The sequence below is a fragment of the Phoca vitulina genome, unplaced genomic scaffold (assembly GCF_004348235.1).
Source record: "Phoca vitulina isolate PV1807 unplaced genomic scaffold, GSC_HSeal_1.0 scaffold1, whole genome shotgun sequence".
NCBI lineage: Eukaryota > Metazoa > Chordata > Mammalia > Carnivora > Phocidae > Phoca > Phoca vitulina.
This window is the reverse complement of record NW_022589704.1, coordinates 5,729,269-5,742,046: the sequence shown is the minus strand read 5'-3', so window position 1 is coordinate 5,742,046 and position 12,778 is coordinate 5,729,269.

Below are 12,778 nucleotides of genomic sequence, written 5' to 3'. Positions count from 1 at the left end.
GGTTCTTTTTTTTTTTTTTTAAGATTTTATTTATTTATTTGACAGAGAGAGACACAGTGAGAGAGGGAACACAAGCAGGGGGAGTGGGAGAGGGAGAAGCAGGCTTCCCGCTGAGGAGGGAGCCCGATGTGGGGCTCGATCCCAGGACCCTGGGATCATGACCTGAGCCGAAGGCAGACGCGTAACCACTGAGCCACCCAGGCGCCCCAAACCTGTGTCGATTCTAACTGAATTCCAAAGACCCCAACCAGAATGACGGTTTTTCCCTCCCCATGTTCACTATTGTGATAAAGACGCGCCCTTTGGCAAATTCGACCACAGCCGCGGAGACACCGAGACAGGCCGGAGCCCAGCCCCCGGGCGTGAGTCCGCACCTGAGTTCACCGGCAGGAAAACCCCGGGGACTGAACCGCGGCGGAGGGGCGGTCCGGGGGCAGAGGCTCAGCGCCCACCGCCTGGCGCTTCTCCTCTGCTTTTCCACTTTCTGTGCCACCTCTGCGGGAGGGAGGGGATTCTACTCCAGGCGGTGGAGGCGGGAGATGAGAGAGGGGAGGGAGGTGGGCAGCGTTGCCTTAATTCAGCCCCGACCAGCCAACTGACTGCTCCCGTGGCCGGGCAGGCGCAGGCGCAGATCCCGCCGCGCGTGGCCACCACAGCCCCGAGCAGGGTGGTTCCGGCGAACCCTGGCCATCGCCCGAGGTCCCAGTGCCCTTGAACTGCCCTCTGGCTTTTCACAGCCACTTCCTTCCCGCCTCCGTTGAAGCTGGCTCCCGAAGCCCCGCTGACCTTTGCATATTGGAATCAATCAGCTCACTAGAGCCCCCAGGCGTGACCCTTGGGAGATATTAGCATTTAAAGGGTAGCTTCTTCTCCAGATGCAGATCCAATTGCTAGAACGTATGCAAGTGCAAGTGCAAGCGCAGAGAATTCTAGAGCTGACTCCATCCAGAGCTAAGAAAACCAGGCATCTTCTCCTCGACAAGGCCTTGGGCAGGGTCTCCCACAAAGCCCCTGGGTGCAGCGGGGAGGGTCAGACCCCGGTCGGGGCCGGCAGGACCTCCATGTGGAGAGATGCTGGTGTATCGCGCAGGGCACTCAAGAAGTTGGCCAGAAGAAATTGTACCCGGAGTTGGGAAGGAATCACAAAAAAACAAGAAACATATGTTCTGAAGACCCAGATCCACACCAGCCTGCTCAAACCAAGGCCACGCTGGAGCCGTGAGCAGCGGTGCGTGAGAGGCGGGAGGGCTTGGAGGCCACTCGGGCTGCTCGCGTTGGGCCAGGGCCCAGACCTGGAGCCTCGTGGCCAGCCTCTGGGGACAGCCCTTCAGGACAAGCTGTAGTCTTGCTTTTTTGTATTGTCATTCTTCTACAAAAAATATTGGTATTCATATTATTTTTAAAAATACAAACTCATTATTTGGGCCTGCTGTGCCCAGAACAGCAAGCTGGTTTCTCGGCTACTTCAAGTGTTTGTTTTATCCCAGGCTTTCATTGTTACTGAATGTCTATTAAATATATCGAGCCAAATTATCCATATTGGCTGTTGTTGAGACAACCTGTTTTAGGCTTCATTGCCAACGCGCATGCGTGATGAGAGCTCAGAGCGCCCTCCCCCGGGAAGCCTCCCGTCCTGCCCCCACACTGCGTGGTGCAGCCTAGGCCTGGCTTGCCAGCGCCTCAGTTCAGGGAACCTTGCAAATCGTGATCGGAGAACGGGGTCTTGGTTCTACTGCCTCCCCAACCCTCAGCAGGAAACTTCTCTCTTCAGAGCTGCTGGTTGATGCTCCTCACTGCTCCCCAGCCTCCCAAGACATGTGGCACATCGTCCGCTGCATTTGTCATAAAGAGGGGAGGGCTCTTTGGATACTTAGCTCTGTGGGTTGCTAGACCCAGTTCCCGCGTGGGTGAGGTGGGGGGGCTTCCCCACACCCACAGGCAGTTGGGACACCAGCAGGTTGAGGGCTCAGTCTTACAAGCCTGCCTCCATCCCCCATGCCTGCCCACCCCAGAGGCCAGGTGCACGCTCAGATTGTGGCCTGTGTTTCTACCTGTGCAGATCAGAGGCTCCAACACCCCAGCCTTGGGTTTTGGACACCAGCTGCAAGTCTAGGTCGTCACCTGGGCCTCTGACTGACAGGATATGAATCAGCGGTTCCTGCAACCTGGTCCTCTGGCTGCATTAAATTTGCTAGAGTGGGTCACAGAACTTACTCGATAACTGGTTTATTATAAAAGGATATAACTTGGGGCACCTGGGTGGCTCAGTCAGCTGGTTTCAGCTCAGGTCATGATCTCATGGGTCATGAGATCGAGTCCCACGTCAGGGCTCCCTACTCAGCATGGAGTTTGCTTGAAGATTCTCAACCTCTGTCCCTCCACCCATGCAGTCTCACTCTCTCTCTCTCTCAAATAAATAAATCTTTAAAAAAATAAAAATAAATAAAAGGATCTAACTCAGGAACAGCCAGGATGGAGGAGATGCACAGGGCAAGACAGGGGCGGGGGAGGGGGGGGCGTGGAGCTTCCATGCTCCCAGCATGTCCATGTTCATCAACCCAGAAGCTCTCTGAAACCCATTCTTTTGTTTTGTTTTTATGGACACTTCATTACATAGGATTGATTAAATCATTGGCCATTGGCGATTGATCGGACCTCCAGCCCCTCTCCCCTCCCCAGAGGTCAGGGCATGGGATTGAAAGTTTCAACCTTCTAATTGCCCAGTTGGTTCTTCTGTCAACTAGCCCCCACCCTTAGGAGCTTTCCAAAAGTCACCTCACTAACATGACAAAAGATACCTTGATGCTCCTGTCACTTAGGAAATCCAAGGGTTTCAGGAGCTCTGTGCCAGAAATAGGGACGAAGACCAAATACATACTTGTCATAAATCACAATATCGCACAACCAAATGCATCCATGTTAAAGGCAACACGCGCAAGTCAGGAAAAGACGCCATGTTTTGGGTTTTGGCAAATGTTAATGCGTCTGGCAACGCTTGCCTGGAAATGTGCTCGTTGTGGAATATTGCACCTGTAGTCAAGGTGGGGCCGCCCCTCCCCAGCACAGGAAACCACAGTGCCCACCATCCCTCTGCAGGCCAGGCCCCTTCAGGGCCCGTGCACCTTGCCCAGATGCTCCTGCAGCACCTTCGGGCCTCGACCCAGGGGTTCTCGGGGGGAGGCAGGACACTGGCCGTGCCGGCTGCACCAGACGGCTTGTTAGAGGCCAAGAGTCTCAGGTCCCCCCTCAGCCCTACTGGCCAGTGTTTATAGCTTCACACTGAAACCTGAGAAACACAGCGGCTGCAGACTATGGCCAGTGGGCTAAATCTGGTGACCACCTGTTTCCTGTATGGTCCACAAGCAAAGAATGGGCTTTGTGTTTTTAAATGGTTGGTGCTCTAGACTGATGTTTGTATGCCACCCCCCCAAATTCATATGTGGAAACCTACTCTCCAGTGTGACGGCACTTGGAGGTGGGGCCTTTGGGAGGTGATTAGGTTATAAGGGTGGAGCCTCATGAATGGCATTAGTGCCCCTTATAAGAGAGACCCCACATGATGGAATATTATGCAGTCATAAAGAAGGCAATCCTGCCCTTAATGACAATATGGACGGGCCTGGAGGGCATCATGCTAAGTGAGATAAGTCAGACAGAGGAAGATAAATACCATACAATCTCATTTATATATAGAATCTAAAAAGAAAAACCCAAACTCATAACAACAGACTAGAATGGTGGTCACCAGTGGTGGTGGATGGGGGTCGGTGGGATGGGTGAAGGCAGTCAAAAGACACAAAATTCCAGTTATAAGATAAGTAAGTCCTGGGGATGTAATGTACAGCATGGTGACTCTAGTTCACAATTTTGTATTGTCTATTGGAAAGGTTGCTAAGAGAGTGGATCTTGAAAGTTCTCACAGCAAGAAAAAAACTGTAACTACCTGAAGTGATAGATGTTAAGTAGACTTATTGTGGTAACCACTTTGCAATATACACCTATGCCAATGTGTTACATTGTTTACCTGAAACTAGTACAAAGTTATATGTCAATTATAGTCTAACAAGACTGAGAGGAAGAAAAACAGAGAGCCCAGAGAACCATGTGAGGACACAATGAGAAGACAAGCTGTCTATGAACCAGGAAGTGGGGTCTCACCAGACATGGAATGTGCACAGGTGCCTGGTGAGACCCCAGGTGTCTGCACCGAATATGCGGTGTCTCAGAACAGTGAGACATACATTACTATTGTTTGTAAGCCACCCCAACCCAATGGTGCTCTGTTAAAGCAGCCCTGACAGACTATAACACCAGGAAAATAAAATAAAAGAAGAAAATATTCCATGATGTGAGAATTATGTAAAATCAAATTTCAACATCTCTAAATAAAGTTTTATTGGAACACAGCGATGCTCACTCCTTTATGTATTTCTATGGCTCTTTTCACACCACAAGAAGAGAGCTGAGTAGTTAGGACAGGGACCACAAGTGGCCCACAAAGCCCGAAATATTTACTATTTTGTCCTTTATGGGAAAGTTTTGTCCAGCCTTGATCTGTAGGATCAGATGCCACCAACTCATCTCCTATTTCCCATGATTTTCCAATACTTGTTCCCCGGAAGGTGCAAACATGGCCTCCTTCTTTGACCTTGTCACCCCATCCCACAACTTGTGTGATTCCCATCCTGTTTCCCGTGCCCCCACCCCACACCCCTCCTTGGACAAGTGCAGAACGCAGGGCTCTCCTTTCCTGAAGACTTGGTGGGTTTCAGTCGCAGCCTCAATTTCTCCTTTGCTGAACTCTGGTGCAGCCTGTTCACTGGGAACACACAGGTCAGCATGGCACCGAATGCCTCATTCCAGTTTTATTGGGGATTTTTTCAAGATGGCTAATCTAAGTGCCATCCACGGAGCTCTGGGCATAGAGAAAGCACTCAATAAATTGTTTACTGAGACAATGACTGAATTAATGGGCCATGTCATCTATTTCTGGGTGCTCTTCACAGCACCCAGCACAGCTATGGGTAGACAGTGTCTAATAGAATGATTAATTGATGAATTGATTTTCCTTCAAGAGGTCCGAAACACCTCGTCTCATCCGTTCACCCATTCATCCTCCACAAATATATTAAGCCTTGATGTTGTGCTGGTTTCTAGGATTACAAGGATGAATTAAGATAGAAAACACCTTTATTATCTTGCAAATCAGTAAGAAAGGGAGGCATGTGCTGTAAGTAGCCCGGTGGTTGGCTCCTTTCTGCTCATACAAAGATCTCTCCACCTGCTGGGCATCTCCAGGAGCCCCACATGCACACAAAACACTTCCGGCTTCTGGGATGAGAGATGTGGTGGGTGTGGTCCTGCTGCCACCCTGCTTTCCCTGCAGTTCCTGGCACCAAGTTCCCTGCATGGCTCAGGACCCATCAGAGCCACTTTGAGGACATGACAGGTGCTTCTTGCTCCATGCTGGCCTCCGAGTTTCACAGGGTACAGAGGTCTCTCTTGATGGTGTCCTGAACTCCTGGGATACTGGATGCTCTGCAGGCTGGAGCAGTGTGATATGCATCCTTTCCAAGTGAGGAGTGAGGCCACGCTATGTTGTACCAGAGTCCCAGTGTGTTACTGGGTACTTCTATTGAAGTCTTAACCTCTAGGACCTCAGAATGTGACCTGATTTGGAGACAGGGTCATTGCAAAGGTAATTAGTTAAGCTGAGGTCATACTGGAGTAGGGTAGGCTCCTAATCCAATATGTCCAGTGTCCTTATAAAAAAAGGAAATTTGGACCCAGAGACATACATGCAGGGGGATGTCGATGTGAAGACAGACACCTACAAGTCAAGGAGAGCGGCTTGGAACAGCTGCTCCCTCACAGCCTGTGGAAGAAACCAACCCCACCAACACCGTGATTCTGGACTTCTAGAATTGCAGACTGTGAAACATTCCATTTCTATTGTTTAAGCCAGGGATGTTGTCCTCAGAAACCCCACTCCTACTGACCAATAAGATTTGGTTACCTAGTCCAGCTCATCCTGCTTGGCTCCTTCCTCCTTGTGAGGAAGCCTCTTCCCCAGGCCCTTTGGGCCCCTTCCACCCATAGGTACCTGCAGGGAAGCCCACCCATCTGCCCTACCAGTGGAGGCTAGTCCGGTGCCTGGCAGAGGGCACCGTGTGAGCCTTTTCCCAGGATGGCCCTCAGCCCCCATGCAAACACCACCCCACACTGACCAGCTTGCTCCCATAGACCAGACCTGGGACTATCTTATACTGCCCTTGAGACCATAGCCAAAAGGAGACTGGTGGGTAAATGTGGAAAGCGCAGCTCCATTCCCTGGATATTTGTGTCCATCGGAGCATGGAGGCCCCACTGCTCACAGACCCTCTGTCTTTGATATGGGGGCTTGTACATGGCACTTGAAGGAAGAATGAGAACTACCTCGGGCCCATCCACCTACTTACCTCTTGTGCTTCTGAAGGAAGTCCTTGACCTGGCGGGCTCAAGGGATGAGCGCCATAGGCCCTTCTCCCTGGTGGTCGAGGCCACGTTAAGCTACTTCTTACCATCCTATGCAACTGTCCATGGCATGCTCCTGAGCAGGAAACCCCACTTAGCTGAGGGAAATGGAAAGTAAAAAGTGGTGAGCAGTCCCTTGACTTAGTCATATCCTTTTACCTCTGACCTAGAAATTGGAGCCTTATGACAAGAAAAAATACTGTCCCTTAATCCCCAAAGCCCTCTTAAGGCAAATTCTCAAGGCCTTGGGGCCTTACTCAGCAACTTTATTTTCCCAAGGGCACTGGATCTTTTAAAGGTCATACCTTGTAGCCTGAGTACTTTCTGTTTTTTGGAACAACAGTGAACTTCTGCAGTATTCCACATAATCTGATTTCTAAGACAGGTTCAGTCAAGGAAAATGAGAAAAAAAATGCCCCATGGCCTGGCATGAGCCATTAGGGCAAGCCAGCATCTTGCAGAGATGACAGGTGGGAAGAGAGGAAGATTTCTCTCCTTTTGAACTAGCTCTCTGCCCTGGGGCAGGAGACTCCAGCAATTGATAGAAACCCTCTCCTAGGACAAGCCCTCAGGGCTTCATGTCAGAAATCCCACTAATCACTTCCCACCCGTACAGAGTGAAGCCTGGTCAACAGCATTTACTGCTAAGAATGTTATTAAAAGTCAAACCAAGCAACGTCTGCCAGACCCCAAGGAGAGAGTTGCAGGGAATGAATAATTCTGAAAAGATCCTGGGCGTCTGTGCATGAACCACAAACAGCCCTTAAAATCGGAGCGGTGAGGGGAGGGACCCACATGAGAGGCCAGCTCCCTCCCATCAGCCCGCCTGGGGTGCCGACGCCTGGGCTCCCCGCCTACGGTCTCAGCCTGCGGGCTGCCCTGTCCCTCTTTGGGTCACTGTAAAGGAAGAAGCAGATTCCTTCTCAGCAGTTCAGGGGAGGCTGTTCTGTCCTTGTCTCAGGTTACCTGTAAGGCTCCTCTAGGGCGCCGCGGGGCTGAAGCATTGCCGTGGGGAGTGGAGGCAGCCAGGAAGGGGCTGCGGAAGAGCCAGCGAGGTGGTAGGGGAGCCAGGGTAGTGACCCGCTTTCTGCTTCCCGGCCTCAGGTGCCGAACACAATTCACCGAGAAAGCTCGGTAACCTCTTCCCTACTTTGCCTCTCCTTTTGCACGCCCCACCAAAGACCAACTTTGTTCCAGATGTTGCTGTCTGGATGATGCCGAGTTTGGGCGTCATCTACCTTTAGGATGCTGGGCCCATTGCTGAACCGATCTGAAGCTGGTTTTCTCATCTGTCAAATGGGAATGATTCCCTTCTGGTTGCAATACAGAGCTCCTTTTAGGTCACACCAGAAGAGGTAAGGACGAGAGCCTTGGAAGTAAGAATGACAGGGATCTGGAGCACGGGACCATCTTGCCAAGAGGCTGGATAGTGTTAGGCTTGAGCCATAGCTCTAAGGGAACTACAGCTGAATTGAATGCCGACCAAGAGCTCTGGGGGAGGTTTCCTCACAAGGGGGTAAACCCCCATCCCTACATCATCACCATGACTCAGTTCATTCCTCTGTGTGTGTCTTTATCCAGTTGGCATTCCTGGAAAAGCATTCTGTTGGATTGGGAACCCACCATTTCCTCTGTTTGGTCCTTTGTGCATGAAGCTACGTTGTAGGGTGGTGGCTGGATGATAGGTTACCTGACCTTGCCACGTGCCTGTCTCCGGTCTAATCAGACCGTAGAGGTCAGGGTCAGTACAAACAAGCAGAGAAGGTATTTCATGCCACACCCTCCACAGGGGAACAGGTGCGGGCACAGGGATACTGACAGGGTATCCCAAATACACACTGTCATGAAAATTCTGGAGATTCTGTTCAGGTCTGGGTGGTCAGACAAATCTGAACGTTTAGCAAGCATCTTCACGAGATTCTTACGGCCCCCCAGGCAGGATGGCTTCGTGGGCGTGTGATCAGCACATTCGGAAGGGCCCCACGCTTGGGTTTTCATACTCTGGGTTGTTGTCTCCCACTCCTTAATCATTTTCTCTCTGAATTTGTGTTTTGTAAGTAAAATCTGATGGGATAAGGGGGCATGGCCCCATCATTTCCCTGCTTCCCCAGAATGAGTGGTGGGCGCCCGGCTCACGGCTCCGGGTGCCCCAGGCCCTGCCTGTCCCCCTGCCCTGCCCCAAACCGTGGCAGCCTCCTGCCCGGGACGGAAACAACCGAGCTGCCGTTGCATTGCTGAGGGAAGTGCTTTGCTCTGCTGTCCCCCTCCGCCCGTGGTGGAGGCCTGGGCTCGACCCCCGTGGGGTCGGGGTCGGCACCTTTGTCTAGCATGATGGTGGTCACCTCTCTCCCAGAGCGGCAGTGCCACATCACGGCACACAGGTGACTTGGTGAAGGCCCCCGTTCCAGGTACCCAGAGCGCTCCAACACGGGGTCCAGCGCGGGCTGGGGCGGCGGCCCTGTGGGAAGGGAAGACGGAGTCCGGGCTCCTGGCTGGGGCTCGGGGCCTGTGTCGGCAGCTGGGAGACTCATGAGAACCACTCTTACCTTGGGGGTTGGGGAGGACTCAGGGTGCCCGTGGGAGTCTGCGCTCACCCTGCGGGTAGCCCTGTGCCCGAGGGAAATAACAACACCATGACAGGTCAGGAGAGAGAGATCACAGAAGAAAGGAAAATGATTCATACCTTGGTACCTTTAACACCACTTTTTGCCCTACTAACAAGGGGCCCCACAAATAATGTAGCTGGCCCTGCCCCAAGTGTGGGGAAAAGTGTCCTAGACCAGAGGTTCTCGAAAGTGTCTGCACATGAATAACACCTGGAGAACTTACCCACTAGGAATAGCAGCTCCCATCCTGCAGTCTGATTTAATTGTCTGGGAGGGCCCGGGCATCGGGCTGTGCTTTAAGCCCCCAGCGGATTCGAAAATGCAGCCAAGTTTTCCGAGCAGCATGCTGGTGACCCTCAACTTCCGTGTGCACACAAATCACCGGAAAGGGAGGTTCTCATTGGGTGGGGGTGGGGCTGTGACGGGGCCACAGAGCACATTTCTCACCAGTCCCCTCGCCTCCAGAGGCTGCGGGTCCAGGGCCAGGCTTTGCAAGAGCCAACTTCTGGACTTCAGGCTTCCAGACAGCGGTTGTTAACTCTGGAGGCACATCACAATCACTTGGGGTGGCTTTAAGCGTTCTGATGCCCAGACTGCTCCCAGACCAATTAAAAGAGAATGTGGAACCTATGTCCTCAGGATTTTTAGACTCCCCTGGAGATTCCACATGCACCCAAGACTGAGACACGTCATGGATGATGCATACCTCTCCCACACGGGGCAGCTGGAGGCCGAGGGCCCTGTACCCTGCCCACCACACTGGGCGTGCTCCGCTATGACCTCCCTTCCGGCTTCTAAATACTTGGGGTGCTCAGTGCATTTGCCCATCCCCACCCTAGTTTCTGGCAAGCTCTGGAGCCTGGCCCAGGCCACGAGGTCCATGTCAGAGACGATGGCCCATACCTCAAAAAAGAAAGAGTGAGAAACCAGAAAAATGACATGGAAATGAAGTCCCCGGTGAGCGCTGAACTCTGCTGGGCACCAGGGAGCATGGGAGTGCAGCAATGCTGCTGAAGGATTTCACATCTCATCGGGGCAAGACCGTGTGGCCCCCCAGCACATTCCCTCCCCCGAGAGCTCGTACAAGCACCAGTCTGAGGATGTGATGGCCTCCTGAGAATCCGCCAGGGGCTGGGGCAGAGCAGCAACTCTCACACTTTACAGTACATCAGAACCCCCGGAGGACTTGTTAATTAGAACAGGTCTCAGGGGCTCCTCCTGAGAGCGTCTGATGCAGTAGGTCTGGAGCAGGGCCTGAGAATTTGCGTTTCTATACTGTTCTACTCCACATTAGATGGACCTGGCTGGACTCTTGGCTCCCCTGCTCGCCAGCCATTTGCTAGTGGACCAAGCACCTATGGGTTAATCACATGCACCTCATGGCGTTGTCCAGGGGCCCGCAAGCCGATCTGTGAAATGCTTTGGGACACAGTTCCCAGTCCTGAACTGCCTGAAAGGGTCCCTAGCTGGGCCTCCCCGACTGCTCCCAGGAGGTCCTGACATTCTGCTCCTAGAATGTTTTCTGAACAAAGACACCTTGGACACCTGGTCTAGACTCCCTCCAAGTGGCAGGAGAAGGCAGCCTTTGTGGGGAAATTAGTAGGAGCCTCTGCAGACACCCGTAGAGCTCCTGAGAAGGTGCTTGATTTCACTGGGGTTTCGATGCCCTGCCTGCCCAGGGAGGGCCTGAAGTCACCCTCCGTGCTTCTGCATGGGGTAGCTGGGCCCCCCGCATTCTGACTGCTCTCTTTGGAAAGCTCTGGAAGCAGCTCCAAGAGGCATCGAGTGACTTTGCTCTAGTCCACCCCGGGTGGTACCTCCAAGTCCTCAAGATTCGGTCCCACCTGTAACTGCGGTGCTTTCTTCTGCACATTTCTGCCTCATATGAAGCAGATTATAGACAAGCTCCTGCACTGTCCTGCTGACCACCAGCTCCACGGGGCAGAGCTTCTCTGGCCGAGGTCCTCCTGGAGCACGTGGATAGGGCAGTGGTTGGCTCTCCCTGGAAGTACCATGAGGATCACCTGGACAGCTTGCCAACCTGTGGATGTCAGAGACCGAGCCCACATCCAAGAGACCAGGGCCCCATCCAGGCATCACTCTGAGAACCCAAAGTGGGGGTGAACTCTGACTACTTAGGTGCCCCCATATAATGGGATTATATAGCATTTGTCTTTCTGTGACTTAGCTTAATGTCCCCAAGCTTCATCCATGTGGTAGCATGTGTGACAGGCTTTCCTTCCTTTTTAAGGCTGAGTAATATTTCACTGTGCGCATGGAACATGTTTTGTGTATCCGTTCATCTGTCGACAAGTATTTGGGCTGCTTCCACCTCTTGGTTACTGTGAATACTGCTGTTGGGAATACTGGTGTGCAAATACCTCTTCGAGGCCCTTCTTTCCATCCTTTTGAATGCGTACCCGGAAGTGAGATTGCTGGGTCATACGGTAGTTTTATTTCTACCTTGGAGGCACCACCAGGTTATCTTCCATGGTGGCTGCACCACTTCGCATCCCCACCAGCCTTGCGTGAGGTTCCCATTCCTCCACATCCTCCCCAACACTGATTTCCTGCTGTTTTGATAGTCACCATCGTATGAGATGTGAGATGGCATCTCATTGTGGTTTGATTTGCATTTCTCTGATGATGAGTGATGTTGAGCATCTTTTCATGTACCTATGGCCATCTGTGTGTCATCTTCGGACAGGAACAGTTTCAAGCATGGGGATGCAGCACAAGCAAAATGAACTCCCATCTTCCCTGGGCATCCATCCTACGAGGCAAAACCAAACAAACCAAGAGTACAACCGCACGCACGCGTCCTGTGGTGACAGATGCTACAGCGAACTTCCAGTTAGGGCCAGAGGTGATTTTCTGCACAGGGGCCAGAGAAGACTCTGTAGTGAGTAGGCATCCCTGGGGAGGCCTGGAGGGGAAGCTCTGGGCATGGAGAGTGTGGGGAGGAGCCGTCCATGTAGAGCACGTGCAGGTGCACAGGCCCCAGGAGGAGCAGCGGCCAATGAGTCAGAGGACCCAAGAGATTAGGGGCTGGAGAGGAAGGCCAGGGGCCAGGACAGGAGAGGAGCACTGGGGGACCTGGGGGGGGCAGTCGTGTGAGGTCTTATGGCCATTGTATGGCCATTGTATGTCTCATCTCATTTATATCCCTTCTCTCAGAGGTTACTGCCCTTTCTGCCTATTGTTCAATGAAGAGAAACTCTCATGTCACTTACTTGGCTATTTTATAAGGCTGGGGAGATATTGTGATCCCATCTTGAGCAGCTTGGAAGACATGGAGGTTTCTCTGCCCATTGGCTCTTACTCTGAGCAAGATGGGGGCATAAACTTGTCTAACAATGTCTAGTATGTAAAGAGTGCTTAATAATCAGTGCACGTTATTAACATCAGCCTATTGTATTCATTTAAGAGAAAACACCTTGGCTGATTTAATTTCATGGTCAAATGAAGGAGGGAGTCTGAGAAGAAAACATATAATAAAACACCCTCTTCCCTCTGGGAGCTGGTCGTTCAGAGGTTCTGGGAGCGGCTCCCCAGTTTTTCTGAAGTTGCTGATCTAGAGTTTATCCTGCTTCTCAGTCATTTGGCTGCTTTCTGGAATTCTCGAAACTCTTTAGAAATTCTAGGGGCCTGGTAACTGT